This window comes from Marmota marmota, unplaced genomic scaffold (assembly GCF_001458135.2).
Source record: "Marmota marmota marmota unplaced genomic scaffold, marMar, whole genome shotgun sequence".
In the NCBI taxonomy this organism is placed as follows: Eukaryota; Metazoa; Chordata; class Mammalia; order Rodentia; family Sciuridae; genus Marmota; species Marmota marmota.
In genome coordinates this window covers 29,395,089-29,416,497 of record NW_026000221.1, presented here as the reverse complement: position 1 = coordinate 29,416,497, position 21,409 = coordinate 29,395,089, and the positions used below count along the sequence as shown (strand labels likewise).

At 40.8% G+C, this 21,409-nt stretch overlaps 1 pseudogene; it reads right to left on the bottom strand.

Annotated features, from left to right (window-relative positions):
• Nucleotides 1-839: 839 nt before the first annotated feature.
• LOC107144688 lies at nt 840-15,513 on the bottom strand (annotated as a pseudogene).
• Nucleotides 15,514-21,409: the final 5,896 nt, after the last annotated feature.

The following is a 21,409-nucleotide window of genomic DNA, read 5'->3' as shown; positions in this document are numbered from 1 at the left end:
GCCACAGTGTCTGGCACACGAGGCTGCTGCCCTGCTGTGTCCTACTGACAGGCTCCTCACTCACCTGGGGCTGACCCTGTATGCTGTGCTGTTGCCCATGTGGATATGCACCTTATACAGACTAAATTCTATCACTTCATGCTAAGTAGCCCCACCCCCAAACCACAGGGGAGCTTTCTGCATCCCTCCTGGGCTCCAACACATTGTGCCAAGATGTCTTTTGTGAGGGTGCCCTTTTTATCCCCATTGAGCTCTGATACCCTGTACTGGCCTTTCCCCCTGAGAGATTCCCCATCATCCCTCTTAGAATATTACACATTTCCCCGAGGGAATGGTCTCAAATGGTGTCCTTTCATCTCTTTCCATGTGGAAAACAAAGCTCTGAACGTGTAATGCTACTGCTCACAAACTCTCAGATGAAAGACTATTTGAAAACCTTCTGGGAGAGAGTCACTATGTTTAATTCGACCTTTAAGACTTCCCACGTATAAGCCAAATTTATTATGTTTATCACTATTTACTGTCCATAGTTCTCCTGGAACTGACCACCTGACATTTTTCAAATGTACCTCAGTATTCTCCTGTGTGCCTTATACTATTTTGATTCTGAATCTGGAGTCCCATAGCCTGTCTACTCTAATGACACATCCCAATTTCTTACACCTCTAACATCTGTCTTCTTTATAGTCTCAGCTCAAATGTTGCCTTTTCTATGAAAAAATGTCTTGACTGCTATGCACTCCAAATTCATATACAATTTTGTAAGAAATGCTTAGTTCATTTAATGATTATGTTTTATAAATGAAATTAAATTGGTGTTAAAATAAAGCCTCTGAGATTCAATACATCCTCTGCATGTAACCAACTTCATTCTCAGAATCAGGACTTTTTGATGCTTCAATTTCTTCCCTTATTGCAGCTCCAAAGTATCATATTCCTTCATCATAGCAAATCCAGGCCATGGCTGACTCCACTTCTGAGCTTCTTTTATTTGTTCTTCAGTTAAATAAAGATCAAATCTGATTCCTTTAAAATTAAAATCTGGACATTTCCAGCTTTTGGACCAGGGCTTAGCTTTCATTTTTATTTTCAGCTTATTAACAGGAAGTTCTTGGCTCCTGGCTTCATATTTAAACCCAGGCAGGGCATCTTGTAAGTATAGCAAGCTACCATTCAGTCATTTCTCTAATGTGACCACTTGGATCTAGTAGATTCAAGCCTCATAAAGTTCAAAGCAAATTACAACACCTTGCCATTCAATAATATTTATAAGGATAAAAGTAGCTCCAAGTCCTTCTCCTGATCTCTGGAAGCAAATCTCCAGAAACTGGTTGGTTTTTCCGCTGGAACATGGTCTACTGTACTATCACAAAGAAACTTTAAGCATAGAACTCTGGAATGGGAGCATTTTTCTCCTTTTTCTTTTCTTTCTGTATGAAATTTTGTAGGGCTTGTTCTTCCTCTTGGAGGAATGAAGTCAGGAGTTGAGAATAGTAAGCAACAGAGGCTGGCACAGGGAGCAGCACCCTGGTAGCCAGGAAGTTTCAGGTCAGGCCTACTGTGTCTCCACAACCCTTACAATGCAGGCTGCCATGACCAGATGCTCAGATTGAGACCCCAAAACAATTTGTTGAGTGTTACATGCACTAGGGACTACATATGACAGTTCTATGAGGCACATAAGCATATAGGTCGATGAGTCCTTAACTATCATGATTCAACCTATGATTTTTCAACTGTATAATGGTGCAAAGTGATATTTATTTTGGATATATTTTTTTCCCAAGGCTAGCTATATATAGTATGGAACTTTCTCATGATGCTGGGCAGTATGAGTGAGCTGCAGCTCCCAATCAATCATATAATCATGAGGGCAAACAATCAAAAGTCCACAGTGTATTGCATGTTACTAAGCTGTGATGTTTGGTTGGTTAAGTGTGTTAAATGCATCTTCGACTTACTATATTTTTAACTTGTTGGCATACAACCTATAGTAAGTTGAGAAGCAGCTGTATAAGCATGTAAAAACATGATCCATATCACTAATACTTAGGAAAATGAAAACTTATTAGAATAACTAGAATTTTAAAAACAATATTACTAAGTCCTGACAAGGGTGTAAAAAAATTCTAACATATGTAAATGTCTATATGTATGGTGTGTGTGTGTGTGTGAGGTTTACTGAGGTATAATTTACATAAAGTAAAATTCACCATTTTTAGTGTTTAATTCTATGAGCTTTGACAAATGCATATAGTCATATAACCACCAAAACACCACTTCATAGATTACCCTCCCCAAACCCAGGCACAGAAAATACTGGCCTATTTGTGTCATATAAATGGAATCATGGAAAGATAATTCTATTTCCTTTAAGTCTGGCTTTTGTTCACTTAGCATAATGCACTTGAGATTGACCTATATTGTAGGAACAAGTCATCATTTCATTTTATCAATGAGTTATTATACGGATTAATCATTTTGGTTCTCCATTTACCTATTGAAAAACTTTTGGGTTATTTCAAGTTTTTGATGTTTATGAATATAGTCAGTATAAACATTTATGTGTACATTTTTATTTAAACCATGCATTTCAATTTTGCTAAGAATGGATGTACTGGGTCATAAGGTAAGTGATATTAAAGAATCTGTGTAAAGCTGTTTTCCAAATTGATTAAGTTACTTTGCATTCCCTTTATTCCTCGTTCTTTCACAAAATTCTACCATTTTAATAAATATGTAGTGGTATCTCATTGTGGTTTTTGTTTGTATTTCCTTGAGGATATTGGTTATCTTTTCATATGTTTACTTGCTTTCAATTTATCTTCTTAGTGAATTATTGGTTCAAATATTTTATATTTCTTTGAGTTCTATGTTTCTTTATTATTGAGTTTTGAGAGGTTTTATTTATGTTCTGAAAAAAAAAGTCCTTCAGCTGATATTTGTCTTGCACATATTCTCTTAGTCTATGACTTGACTTGTCTTTTTCTTGTCCTGTAAGTTTTTATTGTGTTAAAATATATGAAACATAAAATTCACCATGTTGAACAATTCTTCCGTTTAACAGAATTTTTTTGAATAGCAGAAGTTCTAAATTTTTATGGAGTCCAGTTTTATCAAATGTTTATTTTATGGTTTATAGATAATACCAGATTGGAGGTCATACTGAAAATAGAGGCAAGAACTGTGGCATCTTAATAGCAGGAGTTTGCAATTCCATAGACAGCCATCAGAGAAGCAAGAGATTATGGGTAGAAGAAATACAATAGAAATAGAATCTGAAAATTCCCAAGAAGAAGTAGAGACAAGCCTTTACAAAAATTAAAAATCACTAAAATCAGTCAAAAATATTGGGGTGAAAAACATATTCACAAGCCCAGAGAAGATGCACGCTTAAGAAATGTTTGAGAGGTCCAATAACTTCTAACCATCAGACCAGTAAAGATCTTTTCCTGCATGAAGCCAGTCCATAAAGTCTGTGGGAGAGGGCTATTTATTTAATAAAAGACCACAAGGCATACAAAGAAACAAGGAAATATGGCTCACTCAAAGAAACAATATATCAACAGAAACTGACTCTAAAGACATGCAAATCTCCAGATTACTGACAGTTTAAAACAACTGTTGATTGTTTTAAAAATGCTCAGTCAGAGTCTTCAGAGAACTGAAAAAAAAAAAAAACAGTCCTAAATTTATTTGGAAGAGTAAAAGTCCCAGAATAGCTAGAGCAATTATAATTCAAAAAAGCAATGCTCAAGGCATCACAATACCTGACTTCAAGTTATACTACAGAACTGCAATAACAAAAACTGCATGGTACTGGCATAAAAACAGACACATAGACCAATGGTACAGAATAAAAGACACAGAGATAAACCCACACATCTACAGTCACCTGATCCTTGACAAAGGTGCCCAAAACATCTATTGGAAACAAATACAGCCTTTTAAACAAATGGTGCTGGGAAAACTGGTTATCCATATGTAGAAGGATGAAACTAAACTAAACATATTTCTCACCATGCACAAAAATCAACTCAAAATGAATCAAAGACTTTGAAATTAGACCAGAAACTATGCAACTCCTAGAAGAAAACATAGGGTCAACACTCCAGCATATAGGCACAGGCAATGTCTTTCTCAATAGTACCCCTAAAGCTCAGGAAACAATGCCAAGAGTTTGTAAATGGGATATCATCAAATTTAAAAGCTTCTGCACAGAAAAAAAAAAAGAAACAGAAAATAGAGCCTACAGAATGGGAGAAAAATCTTTGCTAGCTACTCTCTCACAGAGGATTAATATTTAGAATATATAAAGAACTCTAAAAACTTTACACCAAAAAATTAAATGACCCAATTAATAAATGGGCAAATTAATTAAACAAACACTTTTGAAAAGAAGAAATACAAATGGCCAAAAAGTATGTGAAAAAAATGTTCAATATAATTAGCAATTAGGGAAATGCAAATCAAAACTACACTGAGATTTCATCTCACAGCAATCAGAATGGTAGTCATCAAGAATACAAAAGATAGTAAATGCTAGAGAGGATATGGAGAAAAGGAAAACTTTTACACTATTGGTTGGATTATAAATTAATTTAACCACTGAGGAAATCAGTATGGGATTCCTTAAAAGACTAGGCATGGAACTACCATATGACCCAGATATACCACTCCTCTGTATTTATCTTAAAAGAGTTAAACTAATCATACTACAGTGATACATGCATATCCATGTTTATAGCAGCACAATTCACAGTAGCTAAACTATGGAACTAGCCTAGGTGTCTGCTAATGGATGAGTGGTTAAAGAAAATGTGGTATATATACGCAATGGAGTTTTACTCAGTCATAAAGAAAAATTAAATTATGTCATTTGTAGGAAAACGGATGAAACTAGAGGCCATTATATTAAGTGAAATAAGTCAAATTCCAACGGTTGAGGGTAATATGTTCTTTTCTCATATGCAAAGCTAGAGAGGAAAAAGGAAAAGCAAGGTGAGGGGTGAATGCATGAAAAGCAAGGGGAGATTAGTAGAGAAAAAGGCCTTAGGGTGGAAGATAGGGACGGAGGGGGGAAGTGCAAGGGAGTGATATTGGTCAAATTATGTTGTTATATTGTGTACTGTGTGCACGCAAGAATATGTAACAATAAATACCATCAGTATGTACAACTATAATGCACCAATAAAAAAAAACATGGGAAGAAAAAAAAGATCCTCTATTATGGGGCAGGTTGCTCAAAAAACACACCAAGTCCCAGTTTTGCACAAATTGAAGAGTCTTTATTTAGCTGGCCAACCAGTGACTCCTCCGACCAGTGTCTCTGCAAGGAACAGCCCTGAGCCTGAGCATTTTAGGATATTTAAAGGCAAAAACTGCAAAATCCACATCTGAGTTGATGTAGCTGCAAGCAAGCAGGTACAGAAGCTGAATTGGGCAGATAGTGAGATAATGCAATGGGTACATTGGTATTTCCCATGGGACTTTCCAGGTTGGCATGGCAGCAAGCAAGCAGAAGGGAAGTGGGTCAAAATGACCCCATTTCACTACAAGTTAGAGAATGGTTACTAACGTCTAGAAAATCAATCTCCAATGAGGTGCATTGCCCAAGATAAATGGAAACCAAAGAGACCAATTTTACATTGTATAAGAATTTTCTTATTTTGTGTTGCCAAGTATGTTGTGCTAGGTAATTATTAATGGGTTCACAGGTGGGGCTTTTCCAGGGAAGAAGCATTTCTTATATGATATGGAGTCTCAGGGTAAAACCGAGTCCGTCTGGTCATTGCCCATGTAGCCTGGCCCATAACAGCTCAGTCGGGGACAGTTTCAGTGGGACACTCCTGTAATCCCCGTGACTCCAGAAGCTGAGACAGGACGTTCGAGGTCAGCCTTGGAAAGACTCTCAGCAACTTACCAAAACCCTGTCTCAAAATAAAAGAATAAAAAGAGTGGGACTGTAACTCAGTGGTAAAGTGCCCCTGGTATCAATCCCCAGTAACCCCCCCAAGAGGCTCAGTTAGATAAAAGAGAATAGCAATGAAATTAGGAAAATGATGCATGAATAGGCTAAGAATAGCAACAAAGAAAACTATAAAAAAGAACCAAACAAATTCTGGAGTTGAAAAATATAATAATTGAATTTAAGGGGTTCATTATCAGACTTAATCAAGTGAACAAAGGATTACTAAGTTTGAGGATAAGTCATTTGAACTTATCAATCAGAAGATCAAAAGAATAAAGAATGAAGAAAAATGAAGAGAAATCACAGGAGACTATCAAGCAGTCCAATTAGGAATCATGGGAGTTCTAGAAGGAGAAGAGAAAGAGAAAGAGGAGAAATTTATCTGAAAAAATAATAGCTAAAATTTCCCCAGAGTTGAAGAAATAAAGGGCTATAGAGATTTAAGAGGTTCAACTAGGCTAAATCTAAAAAACCTACATGGGGGGCTGGGGGCTGTAGCTCTGTGGCAGAGAGCTTGCCTGGCACATGTGAGGCACTGGGTTTGATCCTCAGCACCACATAAAAATAAATAAATTAAATAAAGGTATTGTGTCCATCAACAACCAAAAATATTTGAAAAAAAAAAAAAAAGACCCACATGGAGAATCTTGACAGGAGCATTAGAGAAAAGCTCAGAACATACAAGGAGCCTTCTGTAATATTATCAGTAGATTTCTCAGCAGAAACTACAGGCCAGAAGGTAGTGGGATGATATCTTCAAAATTGCTGAAAGAAGAAAAACTGTCAACCGAGAATAATCCATATGGCAAGGATGTCCTTCAAAAATGAAGGAGAAATGAAAACTTTCCCTGATAAACAAGAGCTGAAAAAGTTCATTACCTCGAGACTTGTCCTACAAGAAGCGCTAATGGGAGTTCTCCAAGTTGAAACCAAAGGATGCTAACTACTTAGCAATGTGAAGCCATATGAAAATATAAAGTTTTCTGGTAAACAAATTGACAAACCTGTATCAATGTAATTTTGGTGCACAAATCAACTTTTAATTCTTGTTTATATTTTTAAAGACAAAAGCATAAGTATAGTTATAAATCATACTCATCAAACTAGATGAAAAAGGAAACTACTTCAAAAAAAGTCACAGCTAATTTCAAACTCCATTACAAAAGACTGAAAGTTCTTCCTCTGAACTCAGAAACAAGACAAAGATATCCACTTTTACCATTTCTATTCAACAAAGTCCTACAAGTTCTAGTTAGAGCAATAAGCAAGAAAAGGTAATCAAAAACAAATTGGATAATTCCAAATTAGATAATTTGGAAAGGAAGAATTACTAATATCTCTGATTGCAGATGGTATAATCTTACATGTAGGAAACCCCAAAGTTTCCACAAAAACTCTTGTTAAATTAATAAACAAATTCAGGAAAGTAAAAGGACACAAAGTCAACAATAACAATGAACAATACATTAACAATGAATAGTATGAAAAGAAAATCATAAGACTAATTCTACTGACAATAGAATGAAACAGAAATACATCCCATATTCATGGACTGGAAGATTTAATATTGTTAAGATATTGATACTACCCAAAGTGACCTATAGATTTAATGTGATCTTTTTCCAAACCTCAAGACTTTTTTTTGCAGAAGTATAAAACCTATCCTAATATTCACATGGAATATCAAGGGACTATGACTAGACAATCTTGAAAATGAACACAGCTGAAGACTTATACTTCCTGATTTTAGATCTTACTCTAACACTATAGTAATCAAAACAGTGTAGCACTGGTATAACGGCAGTTATGTAAACCAATGGAATAAATAGAAAGCTCAGAAATAAATCCCTGCATATGTGGTCAAGTGATTTTTGAAAGGTTACCAAGAACACTCAATGGGGAAAAGAACAGTCTTTTCAGTCAACTTTGTTGAGAAAAGTGGATATCCACATAAAAAAGAATGAAATTGGACATTTACTAACACCATATACAAACATTAATTCAGAATGGATAAAAAAACCTAAGTGTAAGACCAAAAAAATAAGCTTTTAGAAAAAAAACGAGGGCATAAAACTTCACATTAAACTTGGCAATGATTTTTTGGATGAGATACCAAAAACACAGGTGACAAAGAAAGCAATACACAAGTTGAACTTCATAAAAACTGAAAAAAAATCTGTGCATCAAAATGTAACAAATAGAATTTTTAAAAAAAGCAATCAAGAGAATGGGAGAAATATTTCCTGTAATGGTTATTTTGAATTGTCAACTTGACTGGATTAAGAAATGCCAAAGATTAAGGGGTTTCTGGGTGTGTCAATGAGGTTGTGTCTAGAATGATTGACATGTATCATAGCCAACTGAAGTGGATACCCTCCCTAAGCATGGGCAGTACCATCCAATAGGATGGTGGCTTAGTTGGAATAAAGATGGAAGAACAAGGAAGCAACAGCAGTCTCAAGCTCATTCTTCTTGAATAGGTTCTTGACTGCTGCTTGGATTGCCCGAAGATATCAGACTCTTGCTCCTTCACTCTTCCAAAGTGGACTCTGCCAGTGATTCTCCAGGGGGTTCCCAGAAGCCTTTGGTCTCAGACTGGGGTTGCATCCCTGATCCCTCTTAATTCTGGAGCTACAGCCTCTTGTAATGTGCAGCTACTTGTTCCTCCAGCCCTCCAGCTTGCAGACTGCCACTATGGACTATCCAGCTTCTGATTGTATAAACCAATCTAATAAATTCCTTTTATAATCATACTTCCTGTTGATTCTGTCCCTCTAGAGAACCTTGACTGATACATTTCCAAATCATATATCTGAATGTAGATTAATATTCAGAATACAGAGAGAACCCCTAAAACTCAGCAACCAAAACCAAACAATAATTCAAAAATAGGCAAAGGACTTGAATAGATGGAGTGTCCAAAGATTTACATGCAGAAGCATAGGAAAAGATGCTTAATTACACTGACCATTAAGAAAAAGCAAATAAAAGCTACAGTGAGATACTACTTCACATCTGTTAACATAGTTACTTTAAAAACACTGAAAATAATAAATGTGGGCGAGAATGTGGAGAAATAGGAGATCTTACGCACTCTTGGTGGAATTAAAAATGGTGCAGCAACAATGGAAAATCTGATAAGGACGTTAGATTGGAGTACCTTTGTTATGCTAAGAAGGTGACTCAGTGGTGTACCCTAATCGCTTCAGGATGAGGGCTGAATCACCAAGCTGGTGATTCAAGAGTTGGGATTTTGGCTCAGATCAAATTCCTGGGAGAGGAAGAGGGCTGGAGATTGAGTTCAATCACATGGCCAGTGACTTAATTAAGAGTGCTTATGCATTGAAGCTCCAATTAAAACTATAAAAAATATAAAAGTTTGGTGCATCTTCTTTTTGAGTTTTCTCAAAATAATTGAAATAAAATTAACATAAAATCCAGTAATTCCATTTCTGCATACACAGCCAAAAGAATTGAAAGTAGAGTTTTGAAGAGATTTTTGTGTGCTCATGTTCATCTATTTCTTTACTGTTCTGGAGGCTGGAGATCCAAGATCAAGGTGCTGGCAGGACTGGCTTCTCCTTCCCTCTTTGGCTCTCAGAGTGCTGCCTTCTTGCTGTGCTCTCACCCTGTCTTCTCTCTTTGTATCTCCCTGGTATAGCCTCTTCTTCTAATAAGAGTCCTAAGTATTGGATTAGGGCCCCGCCCTTATGATCTCATTTAACCTTAATTACCTCTTCAAGGGCTCTGTCTCCAAAAGCATTAGGAGTTAGGATTTCTATAAATTATTTTTTGAGGAGACACAATTCAATCCATAACAACATATAATAGAATCATATGCATCCATAAAAGGAAAGGAAATCCTGTTACATGCTACAAAATAGATGATTTTTAAAATTGTTCTAAGTCTACAAAAAAACCCTCCTCTTTGAGCTTAGAAATTTCTACCTCTCCTGCCACACAGCATGTTCCCCTTCTGACCCCATGCTTCCTACCACAGGCCCCTGAATCTTTGTACCTGGCTGTATACCCTCCCTAAATGCTTTCCTTCACTCCTTCTGTCAGAGCCAATCTCATCCATCCTACTGAGCCCATCCAAAGTGTTGTGTTGGATGCTTCTGCTCCTACAGGAGACTTCATTCATCCATCCAAGTGGGAACTGAGACTGTCATGGCTCAATTGGATTTGCTGAGGCCACCTCATCTAGTGTTGGCCAAGTAAGGTATGCTTATCAATAGTGGCTCACAGGATGACTTTAGTTGGCACTTGGATTAACCTACATTTTAAAATAGTTACAAATGCATTTTTAACAGGGTCTAGAAAAATTACAACTGCGTCTCAAAACTTCAATGTTATGGGTTGCTTTTCATGAGGCTAAGTAAAAATCAATGAGCCAACTTAACTAAAAGAAATAAATAATAACGACAGCTATTACACAGATGTGACCAAAACCCACATGACTGAAGATGGAGAGACACTGGGCTAATCTTTGGCCTCATCCTTTGAGCAAAAGTGTTCATGACATTTTAAGGATGGAATTTTCCACAATTCCTTCTACTTTTCGGTCTTTGCTAGCAGGAAGGGGAGGGTGAGCTGGAGAGAGGAAATAAAAGCATCCTTAACCACATCTCCACCTGTCTTCCAAGATGCTGTCTTCGATTTTGTTTCAAGAGGGGGATGATGAGCCTCTCTCGCAGAGCCCATCAGCTGGGTCTTTCATAGCGAAGCTTGTCAGCATTTCTGGTGATTGTGTATTGTGGTATCTGCAGACAAGTAAAATGTATTCTGCAGCCCTCTCTGCACTAGGATGTTTGTAAGATACATGTTAAAAAGATGGATCTTTGATTTGCTTTCAAGCCTCAAAGATGTGAGGTCTCTTAATAACGTTATTTATGCCTAAAGCTGACCTTACAGAATGAAGTGAGTGGGCAGAGGTGACAACAAGAAAGAACGAGGTGGCCGGGGGAGCGCATCTGGATGGGGACAGGAGGTAGTAGTGGTTTTTATATTATAGGAAGATTCTTTGCCTTACAAAAGGATTAATCACAGCATTCCTTTTAAACAGCGAGTTTCATGCATTTTAAAAGAGGATTTGATTTATAAGAAACTTTTCAGGAACACAGCTGCTGGGCAAAGCAGGCTATTTACACTGACTTGAAATCCATTTTATGAGCCAGGAGTCTGGGGTGTCAGGGGGAGTGATAAAACTCCTTTTAGTTTTTAATTGACGAGTGATATTGACTAGCACAGTTAGGAGCCCAGGTATTGGGCCTGGGCCAGCATGTTTCTGTAGTAAATATGTGCGAATGTGCTGAGTGCTGGAATATTGATTCATTTATGTACCTGTTTGGCTGTTGCTGTGAAGGGCTTTGTACTTTACAGCTTCAGAGCCAAGCTGCCTTTCAGAGAAGCCTGTGTTAGAATGTACTAGGTTGTACAGCATGAATCATCTAGCTCTGTAGCCTCTGGGGAGAGGACTTGGCCTCAGACATCACTGCAAGAGGTAGACTCAAAGACAGCCGCGGTGGGCGGGGGGGAGAACATGGTGGTGGGTGGGGCATCTCCAATGAGAAGATGAGATCTTTGCTTTGAAAACAAACCTTAGGCTTTCTTTTAAGCCCTTTTCCCCTTCTAGTCAGCCTGCTAATAGTTCTCCCTCCCAGTTGTCCCACTCCATTGAGTTTTTATTATCGCCTCTGTCTTGCAGAAATTTCCACAGGAGCCCCAGGGTCCTTAAATGATTCTCCTTTCCCTTTCTCCCTGCTGTGATGGGACAGTAGCAAAGTGTCAGGTTGAGAGAGCTTCCAGAGGAGGTGGCCATGCTGCTAAGCCTCAGTCTCCACCAGGTGCACACATACACACACACACACACACACACACGTCATTTGTTCCTCGGGTTTGGAGACCCACTTTGAATGCTTTCCATTGGATTTCATCATTGAGCTGGCAAAATAAGGGTATCACATGTAGAAAAGAGCTTCTCTTCTCAGAGGGTACAGGTATGAGAAGTTCAATCATTACCAATGGCAGATGTGGACTGATCATGTCAGAAAGTGAGGCGGCAAATTTCTGGGCATTGTAGTTTTTGCATAATTAGGGGAGAAAACCCACAGACACTGAACTTGAGTTGTTTACAATAAAAAACGAGAGAAAGGACAGAAGAGCATACACATGCATGTCAGCCTGAGAGTCACCTGCAGGACCATGTACCTGCTCAGCAGCATCTGCTTTCTTCCTTTGGCTCTTGTCACTTCCTTTAACCCAATGAAATGTGAAGAAACCTAAACACGTTTCATGCTTTGACAGTCTCTTCCTTGCCTCAGGTGATGCCCAGTGGCTTGCTGTCAACTGGGCTCTGAGAGAAAACAACAAAGATGACAACGTCAAAGGTGTTGCTGGCACAAAGCCCCTAGCTAACCTGTTGTGGACAAACAGCATGAGCAAGAGGTGAACCTTTGTACTGTCAAGCCCCCAGGTTCTAGCGGTGCTTGCTACCCCGTCATATGCTGGTTCCTGAGTGATAAACTCTGGCTCAATTCTCAGTGGCTGCAAAGGTTAATCTTGGATTGATTTTAGATGACTAATGTTAACTTATCTTCATTTTATAACAAATGTCTGAGAAATGTTCAGGAAATCAATATAAGACATAGAATTGGGGGGAATGAAAGCACTTTTGAGATTTGTCCAACCCAGGAATTTTGCTATTGATGTTCTGCTCTATTTGCTGGTTCACATCATCTCTCCATCTATCATCCCTTTCTCCACCCATCAATCCGCCTTGGGTTGCGGATTTAAGTGAGTTTTTACTGTACCACTTTTAATTGATTATCATTTATATTACTCATTTTGGCTTGGATTGGAGAGTGGTACTGTTGATTTCGTGTAATTGTGAGGCTTAAATGATCTAAGGAGTATTTGAAAAGTTAAAAGCAGCACTCAAATATGTTTATCTGATAAACGTTTATTGGGAATGTGACAGGCACAATTTTTTGTTTGTTTGTTTTGTTTTTTGAGCACCTGGGGACACAGAGATTGTTCACTGTTCTGGCATTGGAGAAACCTGGGAGCTTCACTTTAGGGACAAAGTTTAGGCCTCATTTTACGGTATAATCTTCTATAATTTTAACATGCCTCCAGGGATCACCAATGACCATCCTTTACAATAGGCAGATACACAGACACTTGAACTCCTTTCTTTGCCTATTAGTTTGCTCTCTTCTTGCCTCCAAGTCACTTAATTTTTTCTTGTAGTATGGACCCTACTTTATAAGAACACAGTTGTCCTCATACCAAAAAAAAAAAAAAATCATGTTAATGTGAATGCAGCTAAACTCGATGCACAACAGAGTTTGAAAGAAAACAATTATAAAAAACTTGACATGGAATGGAAGGAGCTCCCCCCAGCTCTGAGTCTTCAAATGCCTCTTGTACTTTTAGGACCTGTTTTGGGGAAGTGGGGAGAAAAACCTCTCTTTTGCCAGCCTGAATCAGGGCCAAGAGCAAAGCCTTTCAGGACTAAGGGCAGAGGAGGCATCATGCTGGGTTAGTGGTATCCATGGCAACTCCCATGCCTGGTGTAGTTAATAACACTGTTTTCAGACCTCTGCTGCTCTCCTTTGGAGGTGGTGGGGGGTGAGGATGGGCTTGGTTCCATTTTTAATTTTTGTGGCCTTTCCAGTTGATGCCTCCTGTCAGAGGCACCACTCCCTCCCTGTTATGTAACTCAGCAGGGCCAACTCCACAGGGCATGACAGGCCTTAATGGGATTTGGCGGGCTGTGAGGGCTTCGGGCAGCCTTTGGGGTTCCCCATGAGATGCAGAGCAGAGTTTGCTGCAAATAGCTCCCCCCTCACAGAGAAAAACAAAAACAGTTTTCATTTGCTTCATCACAAGGTCACCTTTGCTGGGTACCTCCTCAATCCCACCTTTTTGGGCATCTGCTTCATGGCTGCTGCATGTTGTGAATGGTCTGGATTCTGGAGTTGATCAATCTGTACTCAGATTCCAGCTCAGCCATGGAAACCTTATCTCTCCTCTCTGCACCTCAGTTTCCTCATCTTCAAAATCATAGGAACGTTAACTGGGTAAGGCCATCTGTGTCCAATGTTTAACACAGTGTTTTGTATATGATATAATGGTATTATTGGTTCTGTACAGAGGAGGCCAGTTGGGGGCTTAGGCCTGCCTTGGGGGGCCAAAGGGATTGTGATCGCTTTCGCTGTGGGTGAGGCTGATCCAGGTTGATGGGCTAATGATTCTGTGACTGTAAATAAATAAAGCTGATCAACCAACGCCTCTCTGAGTCCACCCATCCTTTAAACCTGCCCACTCTTGTTTACTTCATGTCAGGGAACGGCACATCTGCCCATCTTGTTACCAAAATCAGTCCTATCAGGGCATCTGTAACTCATCCCTTCCCTAATCAGGCCCTGTTTACAAGTGGATTAATAAGCAATTCCTTCAATAAATAGAAATTGGACTTCTAGTGTACATTAGATATGGCTCTAAGGGACTTTGAATATGTCAGTTAACAGACTAATCAAAACATCTCTACCTCCTTGAAGCTAAGAAGGAGGCAGAAAAAAAAATAGCACAAAAAATAGTATTTGTTAACAGCCTCTGGCCAAAGACCACCAGGAACACAGGTGTAGTAGTGCATTGTAAGGAAGGAAATGCCCCAGGGGTCTCTCTGGTATATGATCTCCTTTGTTCCGACAGTAATAAAGTGAACGTGTTTTATAACACCTGTGTTCCTGGTGGTGTTTGGCCAGAAGGCTTGACAATATGTAAGAAGATATGTGTTACAGAAAAAGCAAAGCAAAGCATAAATAAAAGGGGGCAGGTATTAGAGGTATTGTGGGGCCAATTTTCAATCTTAAATTTTACTGGGAAGGTTTAAAAAATGATGTGAAGGTGATGAGGGGAGAAGAAAGAGAATCCCAGGCAGAGGTATCAGCTGGAGGGGAGCCTCCAGGGAGGCACGACATTCTGGGAAGAGCGAGGTCAGTGTGGCTGGAGTCTTCCTACCAGTAGGGTTTTGGGGTGGGGGTGTTATCCAACAAGAGCAGGGAGGTGACAGGCCAGGTCACCAGGTCATAGGGCCTGGTGAGGAGTTTGGCTTTCATGCAGAGGTGAAGGCAGAGCAATTGCACAGTACTGAGCAGAGGGCTAACATGATCTGATGAACATTTTTAACAGGATTGCTTTGCCTGCTAAATTGAGATAAGCTGTGGGGGTGGGGCAAAGGACCACTTGCAAGGTTATTGCACAGAACTCCCCATCTCTCTCCACCTCACTTAACTTCTCCACCTCTCTTCTCCTCACCTCACTTAACTTCAGAGAGCCTTAGGATGAAATACAACTCCTTTAGCACAATGGAGAAAGGTCTGCCTCACCCAGACTCCTTGCCCCTCTTCATTCTCCTTTCTTACCTTTCGCCCAGGCACATTTTTGGGGTCCAGAATAAATGTCCCACTGAATATCTTTGTTTTGTAAGTCTCATGTTGAGATGGCACATCCTTCCGGAACTTGAAGATCTTCATCTCTCTGGAGAGCTGCCACCCTGAAAGCCCCTGATGTCCAATTGCTCACTGGTTGTATGTGGTTACTTATTCTCCCCACTTTTCCAACCCTGACACTCACACAAGCGTGTGTGCACACACAATCGCTATGGCAGGAAACATGTCTACTTTGTTGAGTGATGTCACCGTGTGCCAAGCACCTTGCCTGGGGTATAGCAGATGTCCACTAATTATTTAAACAAATGAATGCATACAAGGCACCAGGCCAGCCCTTCATATATGATTTCTAAATTCCATAAAATCCTGGAAGACTCATAAGTGATTCTCAATAGATGGGGGATGAAATGGAAGTCATCAATTTCTCTGAGCTTCAATTTTCTTCTTTGGAAAGTTGGGATGATTATAGCACCTTTAAAGGGTAGCTGGACATATTGTTATTCACTTCCATCTTCCCTCTATCCACCTCAATGGCCCCAGCCCAAGGAGGGTAATACAGAGCCCTGGGAACTCAGAATCAACTGGGGGCCTTCTCCCTGTTCTGAGAAGAGGCTGGTGGCCAGGATCAGGTGACTGAGCATTGAAGGTTCAAAAGATAGCCAAGGAAAGAAGTTGGAAGAAGCAGCAAGAGGCCCTGACCCTTAGCAGAGAGTGTGTCACTCATGAGGTCTGGCAAGGTTGTGGTCACAATTATGAGGTGCCACTGAGTTTGGAGCACAGCTTCCAGCCTGGCGCCTAGCCTGAGGTCCACAGGGTGGGTTGGCCTGCTGCTCCACTGCAGTGCGGGACCCATGAGCTCCCATGCCTGTCCTGAGGCCTCAGTGAGTGTATTAGTCAGGGACAGAATTAACAGGAAGTATGATTATAAAAAGGGGACTTAGTAGGTTGGCTTATATGACCAGCAGCTGGATAGTCCACAGTGGCCTTCTGCAGGCTAGAGAGCCGAAAGAACCAGTAGTAACACAGTTCAAGAGTCTGAAGCCCAGAACAAAAGGGACCAATGGTGCTACCCTAGTCCAAGACTCAAGGCTTCTTGGAGGATCACTGGCAGAGTCCACTTTGGAAGAATGAAGAAGCAAGATTCTGATATCCTCAGGCGATCAGAGCAGCATTCAAGAACAGGTTCAAGATGAATCAAGCTTCCATCTGCTGCTGTTTCCTTGTTCTTTCAACTTTTATTCCATCCAAGCCACTATCCTATTGGATGGTGCTGCCCATACTTAGGGAGGGTCTCCACTTCAATTGGCTATTCCACATGCCAATCATTCCTAGACACACCCTCACTGACACACCCAGAAACCCCTTAATTTTTTGCAACTCTTAATCCAATCAAGTCGACAATTCAAATTAACCATTGTAGCCAGGCTGGTTGTGTGTGTTAGGTGTGCTGCAGAATTCAGTCACCTGGTCCTTCGTCTTGCTTGTGCATCGTGGTGTGAGCTGTGCAGGCTGAGGTCCCAGAGCATCAGTGAACATTCTGCCTGTGTCTTTCTCCATCTCCTTCACTCACCTTGGTAAACCCCTTCCCCACACTGTTCCACTCTAGTGGGAAAATTCATCTTATGTATTGACAGGACTTCTGTGTTTAAAATTCTGCTCGTCATTCAGGCCTGCTCAAATTTGATCTCTTCTTGAAATCTCTTTTTTGATTTCTCCTTTCCCACCCAGGGAATTCATTTCTTCTTCTTTTATATGCCCTTAGCCTCTTGTTTGTACTCTTTAACACTTAGACTCCCTCAGCAAGTAAAATTCATGGGTAAAGTGGTCTGGGTGTAAGGCAATAGGGAATACAAGGGACCAGGGCAAACTGCAGAGCACACTCCCTACCCAGAAGCAGCCACCAGTCCCCTTTTCAGTGCTTACCCACTGTGTCATGGGGGCACATGGGCTCAGTACTGCTATACCTGATAGGTTTAGGAGAAGTCAAAAATGTGGCTCTGAATGAGAAATGTTCTGTCTTTTCAATATTGTCAAAAGAAAAAAATACCAATGGACCAAATAAACTATGCCTGGGACCAACATGTTTGTGACCTTCTTTTCATTTTTATCTCATCTAGATGGTGGGCTCCTTGAGATGGCAGAAACAGGTATGGTATCATTTGCAAACTGTGACTTCTTCCTCTTAGAAAAGGTTCTATTACCCAGGAATACCTGATGAGTCCCTGTCACTCTCAAGATGACAGGGTCCTCTTGTAACAAAGTCAGGTTCTGGAAGGGGCTGGTGGGGCTAATGAAAAATGTTCCTTTACAGCCCAAATGCCCTCATGAAGCCTCCAGTCATTACCCATTTCTCAACCCAGTGTCTGGCATATCACAGGTGCCTAATAAATGAACTTTTGCTGGCAATATTGGCCCCTGAAAAAATCCTCTTTCCCCTGGAAGATATAGTCATGGAACTGGAGTTACTGGGAGTCTAATGTTGCAGCAGAGAAGAATAGCCCATCTGGGAGAGAGGTGGACATGGAAGAAAGCAGAGCCTAAATAGGGACACTGATGATTGGCAACAGCTTTTGACATTTGGACCTAGCTGTGCCTGAAGCTAAACCAGCCATAAACTTCTCAGTCACGAGGACCTGTTTATCTTCTTTCTTTTAAAAACTTTTTTCTTTTTTCTTCTCCTCTCTCTCTCTCTCTCTTTTTTTTTTTTTGGTACTGGGGATTGAGCCTTGAGCCCAGGGGCACTTAACCACCGAGCAACATCCCCAGCCCTATTTTGTATTTTATTTAGAGAGAGTGTCTCACTGAGTTGCTTAGGGTCTTGCTGACTTGCTGAAGCTTTGAATTCATGATCCTCATGCCTCAGCCTCCTGAGCCGCTGGGATTACAGGCAGGCACCACCACACCTGGTTCCTTTCTTGATTGGGTCAATTTCAGTTGATTTTTTTCACTTGTACCCAAGACCCCCAATATAAACCTCTCAAAATTCAGGAAGGGGACTGGAGGAGGACAATGAGCTATTTTTAATGTCTGTCCTTGCTGGGGATTTGGACAAATGATTTTGTGTCAATCAGAGATCTACATTCATACATCTGATTATTTATGGATGGGACACACTGATTTTCAAAGGAGTCCAATTCAGCTCTGTGGAGGGTCCAGCTTTTGCAGTCAGAACAGGGAAGCAGAGGCCAGGGAAAGGGTGTGCTTGCATGAGCATGGGGCAAAGTTGTTTTCACAGATTTCTGACTCAAAGGCCTTAAGAAGCAGGAGGGTCTCTGTTTTATAAGATTCATATCAAGATCAGAAGTGACAAAGGAGCTGTAATGATTCTGCAACAAGGCTTGGCAGCCAACTGCTGCCCCTGGCATCTCGTATCACCCTGAGAGACCTAATTCAAGGTAGACTACTGTCCTGTCTGTCCTCAGCTGCTCTGATTCCTGATCAACATGCAGGGTTTCATAAGCCATAGCCCAAATTTAGTTACGAGGGCATCACAGCCATAACCCTTGCCCTGAGCACCCTGGAGACATTTCATAGGACCATGGCATCTCATAGACATTTCTGAAGCAATTTTACACATCTCTACCCTTCAGCCTTCTTCATGCACCACCCTGGGCTCTGTCAAAGGAAGCTAACGTAAAAATAAACCTTGTTTTACCAAATCACTCATGCACAGCTGACGCAGTGTGCCTCAGCCTCAGAACTGGATTGGATGGAGTGGGGACCTTGCAGGGAGAAAGGAAGGAGTGCAAGCTGAATCTCTCCCTCTCCAGGAGAGTTTGGCAGGAAGCCTGAGTTTCAGGATTATTTTGACAGTTCCAGGCCAGGAGTCATAGGACTAGAGCTGCAGAAAACCCAAGAAACACATTTTTGTTATCCCATCAGAATGTTCCCAGTGAACCAGGTTTTGGGGGCAGGTTGTCATCATTGACATCAAAGGAGGAAAAAAAAAATGAATGGTCTGGCTCATGTTCTGGAGCTTTCATCAAGCAAAGAAAAATGATATTCACTAAGTTCCAGCAGCGGCAGCAGCAAATATTTATTGAGCACTTTGTATGCACCAGGCACATACCCAGGTATCCCTTTGCTTGTCTTCTGGGAGACGCAACTCTATCTCCATTTTAAGGATGAGACAATGGAGGCTCAGAGGGGCCAGCTGATGTGCTCAAGTTTGCACAGAGGTAAGCAGTGGTAGAGGTGTTGAACTGGGTTACTTGAGCTGGAGCACCGATTTTTCCCCCCAAGAGTGGGCTACTCTGACTGTAAGGAGTGTGCTGTGCTGGGCAACTCACACTCATGATCCCATTTAATCTTCACAACGACTCTCAGATACAGGGATTATTCACTCTGCTTTACAGATGAGGAAACTGAGGCCCAAGAAAATTTAGTGTGTTTCCAAGGCCACATCACATAAGCTCAGCTGAGTTTCCTGGCTCCAAGTCCAGTGATTTTTCCCACTAATTTCTAGTAACATGGAAGGCAGAAATGACCCACACTGTTCATTGAACTTGATATGTGGCGGAGCAGAAATCCTATATCTTTTTCTCTCTGTTTTTGATCGTTTTTTTTTTTTTTTCCAAGGCAGAAAAGTATATCAGGTTCTCCTTTGAAATCATGGTGTACTGAGAAGGGCCCTCTCTCAGTTGGTGTGCTTTGTTTGTGAGCAAGAGTAGGCTCATTCCACGGCTCATTGGAAAGATACAATACATGCTTTATTGTTACTATGCATTGAGCAACTATTTATTGAGTATCTAATATGTGCCAGGCACTATTTCAGGTGCTGGATATCTCAGAGTACAAAACAAAGATCCTTGTACTCTTGTTGAGGAAGGGTAAGGAAAAGCATTGGTAGGTAAATAAACAACAAATAACACAGAAAAAATAAATAAGGTATGGGATGTGTGAGCTATGTGAAGATACAGAAGAAAATAGAAGTGAGCAAGACAAAGGTATCAGGGATGCTAAAGTGGTCAGGACAGGCCACACTGAGAAAGGAAGGCAAGGCTGATGAGTGGTTAGCCAAGTTGATTTGATATCTGAGGGAAGAACCTTCCTCCAGAGTTCTTGAGGGCAGACACATGTTGGCATGTGCCAGGAGTCACAGGGAGGGCAGTGTGCAGGAGCAGATAGGGTGATAGAGAGAATGGCAACAGAGCAGACCAGAGAAGTAAAAGGGGGCCCGAAATTATGGGGGCTTCTTCTGGGCTGTGACTGGGACTTTGGATTTTACTGTGAATTAAATGGGAAACCTAGAGCATCTGAACCGAGAAATGACGGGCTCTGATTTTCATTTTGGAGGATACACTCTGGCTGCTGGGAGAGTGGATGAGAGAAGAGATGAGAGATGCCAGAAGGCCAGTTTTGAGGCAGTTGAAGTAAATCCTGCAAAAGATGTTTGCAGCCAGGAGGTGCTGAGAGGTCAGATTCTGAATATGGTTTGAGAGGACAGCCTGTAGCATTTCTATACAGGTTGCCTGTGGAATGTGAGAAAAAGACAAAAGAGTCAGAGGTGACTTCAAGATTTTTGGCCCAAGTAACTGGAAGAATGCAACTGCCATCTGCTGAGATGGGGACACCTGTGACGAGAGCAAGTTGTGGAGATCAGGGGTCGGATTCGGAATTTGGGGTATCTATAGATGTTGAAATAAAGATGTCCAATAGGGAGCAGAACATATGAGTTTGAGTTTGAGAAAGAAACTGGGCAAGAGATTGAAAATGTTCACAGCATCCAACATCATTCCGGGGGAACCCTCCCCCCCCCCAAGAATCCAATGATTTAGGAAAAGTCAGGAACTCAGTAGCAAGAACAGGAGCAATGTTCTGAGCATGTTCTGAGAATGTTCTAAGTGGAGATGAGACAGGGCGCAGCAAAGTCCAGGACTTCCTCTGCCGGGCCACACCCTGTTCACCTCTGATGTTTCTTTGCTCATCTTCCTGCTGTTGTCAAGTGAGAGTAAATGATGGTCCCAACAGCCTGCTTTCC